The sequence below is a fragment of the Balaenoptera musculus genome, chromosome 9 (genome assembly GCF_009873245.2).
Source record: "Balaenoptera musculus isolate JJ_BM4_2016_0621 chromosome 9, mBalMus1.pri.v3, whole genome shotgun sequence".
In the NCBI taxonomy this organism is placed as follows: domain Eukaryota; kingdom Metazoa; phylum Chordata; class Mammalia; order Artiodactyla; family Balaenopteridae; genus Balaenoptera; species Balaenoptera musculus.
In genome coordinates, this window is record NC_045793.1 from 82,793,627 (window position 1) to 82,804,250 (window position 10,624).

At 33.6% G+C, this 10,624-nt stretch overlaps 1 pseudogene; it reads left to right on the top strand.

Moving 5' to 3' along the window:
- The first annotated feature begins 3,016 nt into the window (after nucleotides 1-3,016).
- Nucleotides 3,017-3,703, top strand: LOC118900999 (annotated as a pseudogene).
- Nucleotides 3,704-10,624: the final 6,921 nt, after the last annotated feature.

Sequence of the window (10,624 nt, forward strand, 5' to 3'; positions counted from 1 at the left end):
TAAAAAATGATACAAATGGAATTGGCACATACACACTACTGTAATTAAAATAGATAACCAAAAAGGATCTCCTGTACAGCACAGGGAACTCTACTCAATATTCTATAATAACCTAACTGGGAAAAGAGTTTGGAAAAAAATAGATATATGTATAACTGCATCACTTTGCTGTACACCTGAAACCAACACAACATTGTAAATCAACTATATTCCAACATAAAACAAAAAATTTTTAAAAATAAATGAATAACAACAACAAAAAAGAATAAACCCATGCACCTATGCTCAATTAGTCTAACAAAAAAGGAGGCAAGAATATACAATGAGGAAAGGACCGTTTCTTCAATAAGTGGTGCTGGGAAAACTGGACAGCTACAGGTAAAAGAATGAAATTAGAAAAATTTCTAGCACTATATAAAAAAAATCAAACTTGGTTAAAGAGCTAAATGTGAGACCAGAAACCATAAAACTCCTAGAAGAAAACATAGGCAGAACACTCTCTGACATAAATCGTCACAATATTTTTTTGGATATGTCTCCTAAGGCAAAAGAAACAAAAGCAAAAATAAACAAATAGAACCTAATTAACCTTAAAAGCTTTTGCACAGCAAATGAAGCCACTGACAAAATGAAAAGACACCCTACTTAATGGGAGAAAATATTTGCAAATGGTATGACCACTAAGGGGTTAATATCGAAATATATCAACACCTCATACAACCCACTATCAAAAAAACAAAAAACAAAAAAACCCCCCCCCACACACACACACAAAATAGTCAGAAAATGGGCAGAAAATCTGAACAGACATTTTCCCAAAGAAGTCATACAGATGGACAACAGGTGTACAAGATGTTCAACATAACTAATGATCAGAGAAATACAAACCAAAACCCCAATGAGATGTCACTTCACACCTGTCAGAACGGATATTATCAAAAAGACCACAAAAAACAAATGTTGGTAAGAATGTCGAAAAAACGGTACCCTTGTACGCTGTTTCTGGGAATGTAAATTAGTGCAACCACTGTGGAAATCAGTGTGGAGTTTCCTCCAAAAAAAACCTAAAAATAGAAATATCATTTGATCCAACAATTCCACTCCTGGGTATATATCTGAAGAAAATGAAAACACTAATTTGAAGAGATACCTGTACCTCAATAATGTTCATAGCAGTATTATTTACAATAGCCAAGATATGGAAGCAGCCCAAGTGCCCATCAATAGAGGGATGGATAAAGAAGATGTGGTATATATATATAATGGAATATTACTCAGCCATAAAAAAGAACAAATTTTGCCATTTGCAAAAAAAATGGTGGACCTGGAGGGTATTATGTTTAATGAAATAAATCAGAGTGAAAGAAAATGGTTTATATGATCACTTCTATGTGGAACCTAAAAAAATGAATGAATATAAGAAAACAGAAACAGACTTACAGATATAGAGAACAAACTAGTGGTTACAAGTGGAGAGTGGGAATGAGGAGAGAGCAAAATAGGGTAGAGGATTAAGAGGTAGAAATTAATATGTATAAAATAATAAGCTACAAACATTGTACAGCACAGGAAATATAGCCAATATTTTCAATAAATTTAAATGGAGTATAATCTATAAAAAACATGAATCACTATGTTTTACACCTGAAACTAATATTGTAAACCAACTATACCTCAATAAAATAAATAAAATACAATTATAGGTTTTAACTCACTGAAGGTCCAAATGATTTCAAAAGTGAATCTACCAAACATTTAAAAATAAATAATGTCAGTTATATATAATGATGGAACTACATAATATATGTACTGGTAGAACTACAAAATCATTTCCCAAAAATAGAATCAGTGGAAACAATCTTCCAATGTTATTATGACTTCAGCATATTATCAAAACCAGACAAAGACATTATAAGTACAGATCAATCTCTCATGAATATGGACAGAAAATCCCTAACAAAGTATTAGCAAATCTAATCCAGGAATGTATAAAAAAGACAACACATCATGACCAAGTGAAATTTATCCACAGAATGAAAGGCTGTTTCAATATTGGAAAACAACCAATGAATCTGATCATATTAAGAGGCTAAAGAAGAGAAACCATATCAGTAGATGTAAAAAAAGCATTTGACAAAATGCAAGATCCATCCATGATGAAAACTCTCAGTGAACTGTGATAGAAGGTAAAATGTTTAACCTAATGCAGAGAATCTATTAAAAGTCCTTAGCTAATATTATAGCTAAAGTTGAGAAACTGAATGATTTCCCTCTAATATCTTGAACAAGGCACGAATGTCCCCTCTCACAACTCCTCTTCAATATCACACTGAAAGTCCTAACTAGTGCAATACAGCAAGAAAGATAAATAAAAGCAATCAAACTGGAAAGAAATAAAACTGTCTTTATTCAGATGACATGATTTCCTATGCAACAAATCCCAATGAATCTATAAAATTTTTTTCCAGAAATATTAAATGAGTTTAAGCAAATTTGTAGGTACAAGGTCAATTTACAAAAATCAATTGTATTCTGATATACTGGGAATTAATAATTGGAATTGAAGGTAAAAAAAAATACCATGTAAAATAATAGCCTAAAATGAAGGTAAAAAAAATATACCATGTAAAATAATAGCCTAAATGAAGTTACAAATCTAACAAATTCATTCAGGTTATGTATGTGGAAAACTATAAATCGCCAATGAGAGAAATCAAAGAAATCTAAATAAGTTGAGAGAGATGTCATATCCATGGATTGGAAACCTCAATATTGTTAAAATGTTAATTCTTTCCAAGTGGATCAATAGATTTAATACAATCTCAATCAAGAATCCATTAAGAATTTATTAGATAATGACTAGCTGATTCTAAAATTTACATTCAAATCAAAGGAACCAGATTAGCAAAACAATCTGTAAAGGAAGAACAAAGTTGAAGAACTCACATATTCCAGTTTCAAGATTTACTCTGTTGTTTCAATAATCAAGACAGTGTATCTCTAGAGAACTAGCACCATGGCTTCTGGCTACAAGATTGGCCCATCCATCCTCAACAGAGATCTGGCCAGTTTAGGGGCCGAGGGCCTCCAGATGCTGGACTCTTGGGCCAATTATCTGCACCTGGATGTAATGGACGGGCATTTTGTTCCCAACATCACCTTTGGTCACCCTGTGGTAGAAAGCCTCTGAAAGCAGCTAGGCCAGGACTCTTTCTTTGACATGTATATGATGGTGTCTGGGCCAGAAGAGTGGGTAAATCCAATGGCTGTAGCAGGAGCCAATCAATCTACCTTTCATCTTGAGGCTACCGAGAACCCAGGGGCTTTGATCAAAGACATTTGGGAGAATGGAATGAAGGTTTGCTTTGCTATCAAACGAGGGACTACAGTTGAATATGTGGCACCATGGGCTAATCAGATAGATATGGCCTTGGTTATGGCAGTGGAACCTGGGTTTGGAGGGCAGAAATACATGGAAGATATGATACCAAAAGTTCACTGGTTGAGGACACAGTTCTCATCTTTGGACATAGAGATTGATGGTGGAGTAGATCCTGACACCATCCATAAATGTGCAGAGGCAGGAGCTAACATGGTTGTGTCTGGCAGTGCCATTTTGAGGAGTGAAGATCCCAGATCTGTGATCAACCTGTTAAGAAAGGTTTGCTCAGAAGCTGCTCAGAAACGTTCTCTAGATCGATGAAACCACAAGGAGTCCAGTGTTTCTGCTTATGAGACCTCCTTTATACTGGAAAACAAGAATATTGACTACCAAATCATACCACAATTGAGGCAGTGTTACTTTTCTGAGCAATTATTTATTCCAGTAACTAAATCCATTATGCCGGATGTTCCAAGAGGTTAGAAATTTGCGTGTATAACTACATTTTTAGGATGGAATTTAAAGATCAGTGTGGTAAAATACCATTTTTACTGGGAGATGACTTTTATAAGGAATAAAAATATTGCTGTATTAAGATTATGAACAGAAATGTGTCTTAATGCCTAAGGAAGGCATATTAGCTACTATGAAAAACAAAGTGTAGTACTGGAAAAAGGACAGACACATAGATGAGGAAATCAAATAAAAAGGAATAGATCCACACGAATATAACCAACAGCTTTTGACAAAGGCTCAATGGTAAATTAATAAAGGACAGTCTCTTCAACAAGTGAAGTTGGAAAAACTGGACATTGATATGCAAAAATAAAAAATAAAAAAGTAATAAAAATAAGCCCCAGCACACAAATCACACCTTATACAAAAATGTGATCATAGGTCAAAATGTAAGACATTAAACTGTAAAATTCGTCTTCAATTTTTTAGAGATGGCACCAACAGCAAAACCCATGAAAGAAACTATCAATAAATTGGACATTATCAAAATGTTAGAAATGTCTCTGCAAAAGACACTGTTAAGAGAAAGAAAAGACAACCCACAGACTGTGAGAAAGTATTTGAAAATCACATCTCTGATAAATGGCTTCAAGGAGAACATATTGAAAACTCTCAAAATTCAACCATAAGAAAACAACCCAATAAAATATGGTTAAAAGATCTTAACAGAACTTCACCAAAGATAAACAGATTAAAAAAATAAATACATCAAGTGATGGTCAATATCCTTTATAATTAGAGAAATGCAAATTAAAACAATGAGATGTCACTACACACCTATTAAGTAACTAAAATCCCCCCAGATGACGGTACCAAATGTGGGCAAGAATGTGGAACATTTATTGTTTAGGGAGTTCAAAATTGTTCAGGCATTTTGGAAGACATTTTGGCAGTTTTTTATAAAGTTAAATATAGATTTACCATAGAATCCAGAAATTTCACTTCTAGGTATTCACCCAGGTTATCTGAAAACTTATGTTCACACATAAAACACTTTTATAGCTGTTTTCTTCATATAACTAAAACTAGAAGCAACCAAGTTGTTCCCCAAAAGGGGAATGGAGAAATAAATAATGTAATACTATTCAGAAATAAAAAGAAATGAGCTATAGTTTCATGCTACATGAATAAATCTTAAATGCATTTTGCTAAGTGGAAAAAGCCAGTCAGAAAAGGCTACCTATTAAATGACTCCATTTATATGGCCTTCTGGAAAAAGCAACACAATCAAGATGGAAAACAGATCAGTAGTTGCTAGTTGTTGTTCAAGAGGGGTGGGAGGTTAACTACAGAGAGGACACACAAGGGAACTATAGATATATAAGTCTATAATATTAGAAAAAGGACCATCATCCAGGATGCTGGGGGATGCCACGATGGAATGTTGACTGTAACAAATAAAGGTAACTCTATTACCAACATGTGAGACGATAACCACACTGAAGGGGAAGTGAGGGAGAAACTGCCTTAACTAATCTTGGAAAATGATGTTTGACTGGAACTATTGGTCTAAAGACAAAAAGGAACTTATAAATAAACAAATATAATGAATGGTGGATTGTGGGAGCCAGGTTTCTCAATGTCAGAGAGGGAAAGCAGAGATGATAAAGAAGGAAAGGCTAATAGGTGAAGTAAGCAAGATAGCAGACTATGAGATCCCAGTGCTTCCCCTCCAAAACAACAACAGCAACAAACATAATAAATAACATCTACACAGCAATGAAAATAGCTCTGGGAGACCTCTGAAGTATAGTAAAGGAGTTGCAGAAACACTTGGAGCACAGACACTGAGGATGCCTTCACAGAAAACATAGGAAGCATTTTGCGTGCATCACCCCATTCTCCAGTCTGGCACAGCTAGGTGCCAAGAGGAATCCTCTTGGTGTTACTGCTCTCCATGGGAGAAAGGATATATAAACTGAAAGACAGGTCACTTGAAATTATCCAGTCAGAGAAAAAAAAAGAAAAAAGGAATGACATGGAGTGTTCTGCTGATGTTTTCCTCTAAGAGTTTTATAGCGTCTGGCCTTGCACTTAGGTCTTTCATCCATTTTGGGTTTATTTTTGTGTATGGTGTTAGAGTGTTCTAATTACATTATTTTACATAGGCAGAACACTCTATGACATAAATCACAGCAAGATCCTTTTTGACCCACCTCCTACAGAAATGGAAGTAAAAACAAAAATAAACAAATAGGACCTAATGAAACGTAAAAGCTTTTGCACAGCAAAGGAAACCATAAACAAGACGAAAAGACAACCCTCAGAATGGGAGAAAATATTTGCAAGTGAAGCAACTGACAAAGGATTAATCTCCAAAATTTACAAGCAGCTCATGCAGCTCAATATCAAAAAAACAAGCAACCCAATGCAAAAAATGGGCAGAAGACCTACATAGACATTTCTCCAAAGAAGATCTACAGATTGCCAACAAACACATGAAAGGATGCTCAACATCACTAATCATTAGAGAAATGCAAATCAAAACTACAATGAGGTATCACCTCACACTGGTCAGAATGGCCATCATCAAAAAATCTACAAACAGTAAATGCTCGGGAGGGTGTGGAGAAAAGGGAATCCTCTTGCACTGTTGGTGGGAATGTAAATTGATACAGCCACTATGGAGAACAGTATGGAGGTTCCTTAAAAACCTAAAAATAGAACTACCATATGACCCAGTGATCCCACCACTGGGCATATACCCTGAGAAAAGCATAATTCAAAAAGAGTCATGTACCACAATGTTCATTGCAGCTCTATTTATAATAGCCAGGACATGGAAGCAACCTAAGTGTCCATCAACAGATGAATGGATAAAGATGTGGCACATATATACAATGGACTATTACTCAGCCATAAAAAGAAATGAAATTGAGTTATTTGTAGTGAGGTGGATGGACCTAGAGACTGTCATACAGAGTGAAGTAAGTCAGAAAGAGAAAAATAAATACCATATGCTAACACATATATATGGAATCTAAATAAATAAATAAAATGGTTCTGAAGAACCTAGGGGCAGGACAGGAATAAAGATGCAGACGTAGAGAATGGACTTGAGGACATGGGGAGGGGCAAGGGTAAGCTGGGACGAAGTGAGAGAGTAGCATGGACTTATATATACTACCAATTGTAAAATAGATAGCTAGTGGAAGCAGCAGCATAGCACAGGGAGATCAGCTCAGTGCTTTGTGACCACCTAGAGGGGTGGCAGAGGGAGGGTGGGAGAGGGAGGGTGGGAGGGAGATGCAAGAGGGAGGAGATATGGGGATATATGTATATGTATAGCTGATTCACTTTGTTATACAGCAGAAACTTACACACCATTGTAAAGCAATTATACTCCAATAAAGATGTTTAAAATAAAAAGATGTTAAAAAAAAATAAAGATACTCCTCAAGGCAAAAAAAAAAAAAAAGTTTCAAAAAAGAAAAAAGGAATGAAAAAGAGTGAAGAAATCTACAGAATTTATAGAATACCAACAACAACTGAATTGTTATGTACATTATCGGAGTCCCAGAAGGATAATAAAGAGAGAGAAAAGGACAGAAAGCTTATTTAAATAAATATTGCCTAAAAAATTCCCTATCCTGAGAGGGAAATGGACATTGAGATTCATGAAGCATAAAGGTTCTCAAATAAGAACAACCCAAATAAGTCTAGACCAAGACACATTATAATCAAATTGTCAAAGTCAAGGACAAAAAGAGAATTTTTAAAGCATCCAGAGAAAAATGACTCATTATATATAAGGGAACTCCATTAAGACTATATGCAAATTTCTCAGTAGAAACCTTACAAACCAGAAAAGGGTGGGTTGTTATGTTCAAAGTAGTGAAAGAAAAAAAACCCTGCCAGCCAAGAACACTATACACAGCAAAATGATCCTCTAAAAATGAAAGAGAAAAAGTCTTTCCCAGACAAACAAAAACTGAGGAAATTCGTCACCACTAGACCTGACTTGAAAGAAATTCTTCAGGGCGTTCTTCAAATTGCAATGAAAAAGTATTAAGCAATAATGTGAAAACATATGAGAGCATAAATCTCATACATATAGGTAAATGTATAGACATATATAAATGAAAATACTGTAAAGTATTTTAATACTAATATAGCCCTAATATAAAAGTTAATAAGTAAAAATTTGTTAATAGACACACAACATGAAAAGAAGCAAACTGACTACAAGAACATGAAGTGTAAATGGGGTTGAGTAAAGTGAATGTGATTGAAATTAAGTAGTTATCAACTTAAAATAGGTTATAACTACAAGATTGTTTATTTAGGCCTCAAGCCAACCATAAAGAGAAAACATAAAAGATACACAAAAAAATAAAGAAAAAACACAAAGCAAATTATTACCAAAAATTAATCAAATAACAAAGGAAGAGAGCAACAGAGAATGAGTGGGACAAAACAACACCAAGACAAACAGAAAACAATGAACAAAATGGTACTACTGACTCCTCATTTATCAATAGTTACCTTAAATGTAAATGGATTAAAGTCACCAATTAACTGACATACAGTGGCTCAATGGATTAAAAGAAAAAAAAAAAAATCCGGTGATATGCTGTCTACAAGAGACTCACTTTAGAATTAAAGACACACACACACAGGCTGAAGGTAAAGAGATGGAAAAAGATATTTCATGCAAATGGTAACCCCCCAAAAGCAGAAGTGGCTATACTTAGACAAAGTAGACTTTAAATCTAAAACTGTTTCTAGTTACAAAGAAGGTCATTATATAATGCTAATTATAGGGTCAATTCAACAGGAAGAAGATATAGCAATTATAAATATACATGCAACCAACATCAGAGCACATATATATATATACAGCAAATATTGACAGATCTGAAGGCATAAATTGACAGCAATACAATAGTAGGGGACTTCAATACTGTACTAACAATAATTGATAGAACATCCTGACAAAAAGATAACTTAAAAAACGACTGATTGAACAACACTATAGACCAAAAAAATCTAACTGATGTAACTGATCTAATAGAAATTTTCACCCAACAAAGAGAGTGTTCACAATTTTCTCAAATGCATATCAAATATTCACCAGGAGAGATCACTGGTTAGGTCACAACACAAGTCTTAAGAAATTTAAGAAAATCAAAATAATTTTAAGTATCTTCTTCAACCAAAATAGAATAAACCCAGAAATCAACAACAGCAAAAAACCAGAAAATTCATAGACACAAGGAAACTAAACAACATATACTTGAACAGCCACTAGTTTAAGAGGAAATAAAACGGAAATTAAAAAATATCTCAAGACAAACAAAAATAAAAACATAAAATAAAAATAAAAACATCCTAAAACCTATGGGATACAGCAAAAGCAAAAATAAGAGGAAAATTTATAGTGATACATGCCTATATTGACAAAAAAAATCTCTAATAAGCAATTGAATCTTATACCTCAAAAAACTAGAATAAGAAGGACAAACTAAGTCCAAACTTAGCAGAAGGAAGAAAATAATAAGGATCTCAGCAGAAACAAATCAGATAAAGAATAATAACAATACAAGGGAAAAAAATCAATAAAATTAGCTTGGTTTTTTAAAATATAAGTTGACAGCCTCTTAGCTATATTAAGTAAGAAGAAGTAGAGAAGACTCAATAAATAAAATCAGAAATGAAAGAAGAGACATTACAATGGATTCCATAAAAATAAAAAAATACATAAACTGTTATGGACAATTATATGCCAACTAATTTTGGATAACCTAGAATAAATGAATAAATTCCTAGAAGCATACAACCTACAAAAATTGAATCAAGAAGAAATATAAAGCCTGAGGAGACCAGAAAAAAAAAAAAAAAGGAAATTAAATAAGTAATCAAAAATCTCCCAGACTCAAGCACAGGATCTGATGGCTTCATGTGTAAATTCTACCAAACATTCAAAGAAGAATTAATACCAATCCTTCTTGAACTTAAAAAAAAAAATAAAAGAAGAGGAAACATTTCCAAACTTATTTTATGAGGACAGTGTCATCACCCTGATAACAAAACCAAGTAGACACTATAGGAAAACTATATGCAAATATCCGTGATGAACATAGATGCAAACATCCTTAATAAAATGCTAACAAACCAAATTCAACAGCACATTAAAAGGATTATACACCATGATCAAGTGGGATTTATCCCACTGATGTGGGGATGGTTTAACATATGAAAAGCAGTTAATGTGATACAACATAATAAATAACAAAATAAAATAAATAAAAACACCTGATATTCTGAATAGATGCAGAAAAATCATTTGACAAAGTTTATCATCCATTCTTGATAAAAACTCTCAACAAAATAGCAAGAAAATGACCTTACTTCAACATAATAAAGGCCATAGTGAAAAGCCCTAGCTAATATTAGACTCAATGTGGGGAGAGGGGAATGGAAATCTTCCTTTCTAAGATCTGGTACAAGGCAAGGATAGACATTCTTGCCACTGGTATTCAATAAAGTACTGGAAATCCTATCTGGTGTAATTAGATAAGAAATAAAAGACATCCCAATCAGAAAGGAAAACAAAATTATTTCTGCTTGCAGGTGACATGATCATATACATAGAAAACACTCAACAACAATAAAAAATAGGTTAGAACTAATAAATTCACTAAAGTTGCAGGATACAAAATCAGAATACACAAATCAATCATGTTTATATACACAAACAACCAACCATCCTATAAGGAAATTAAG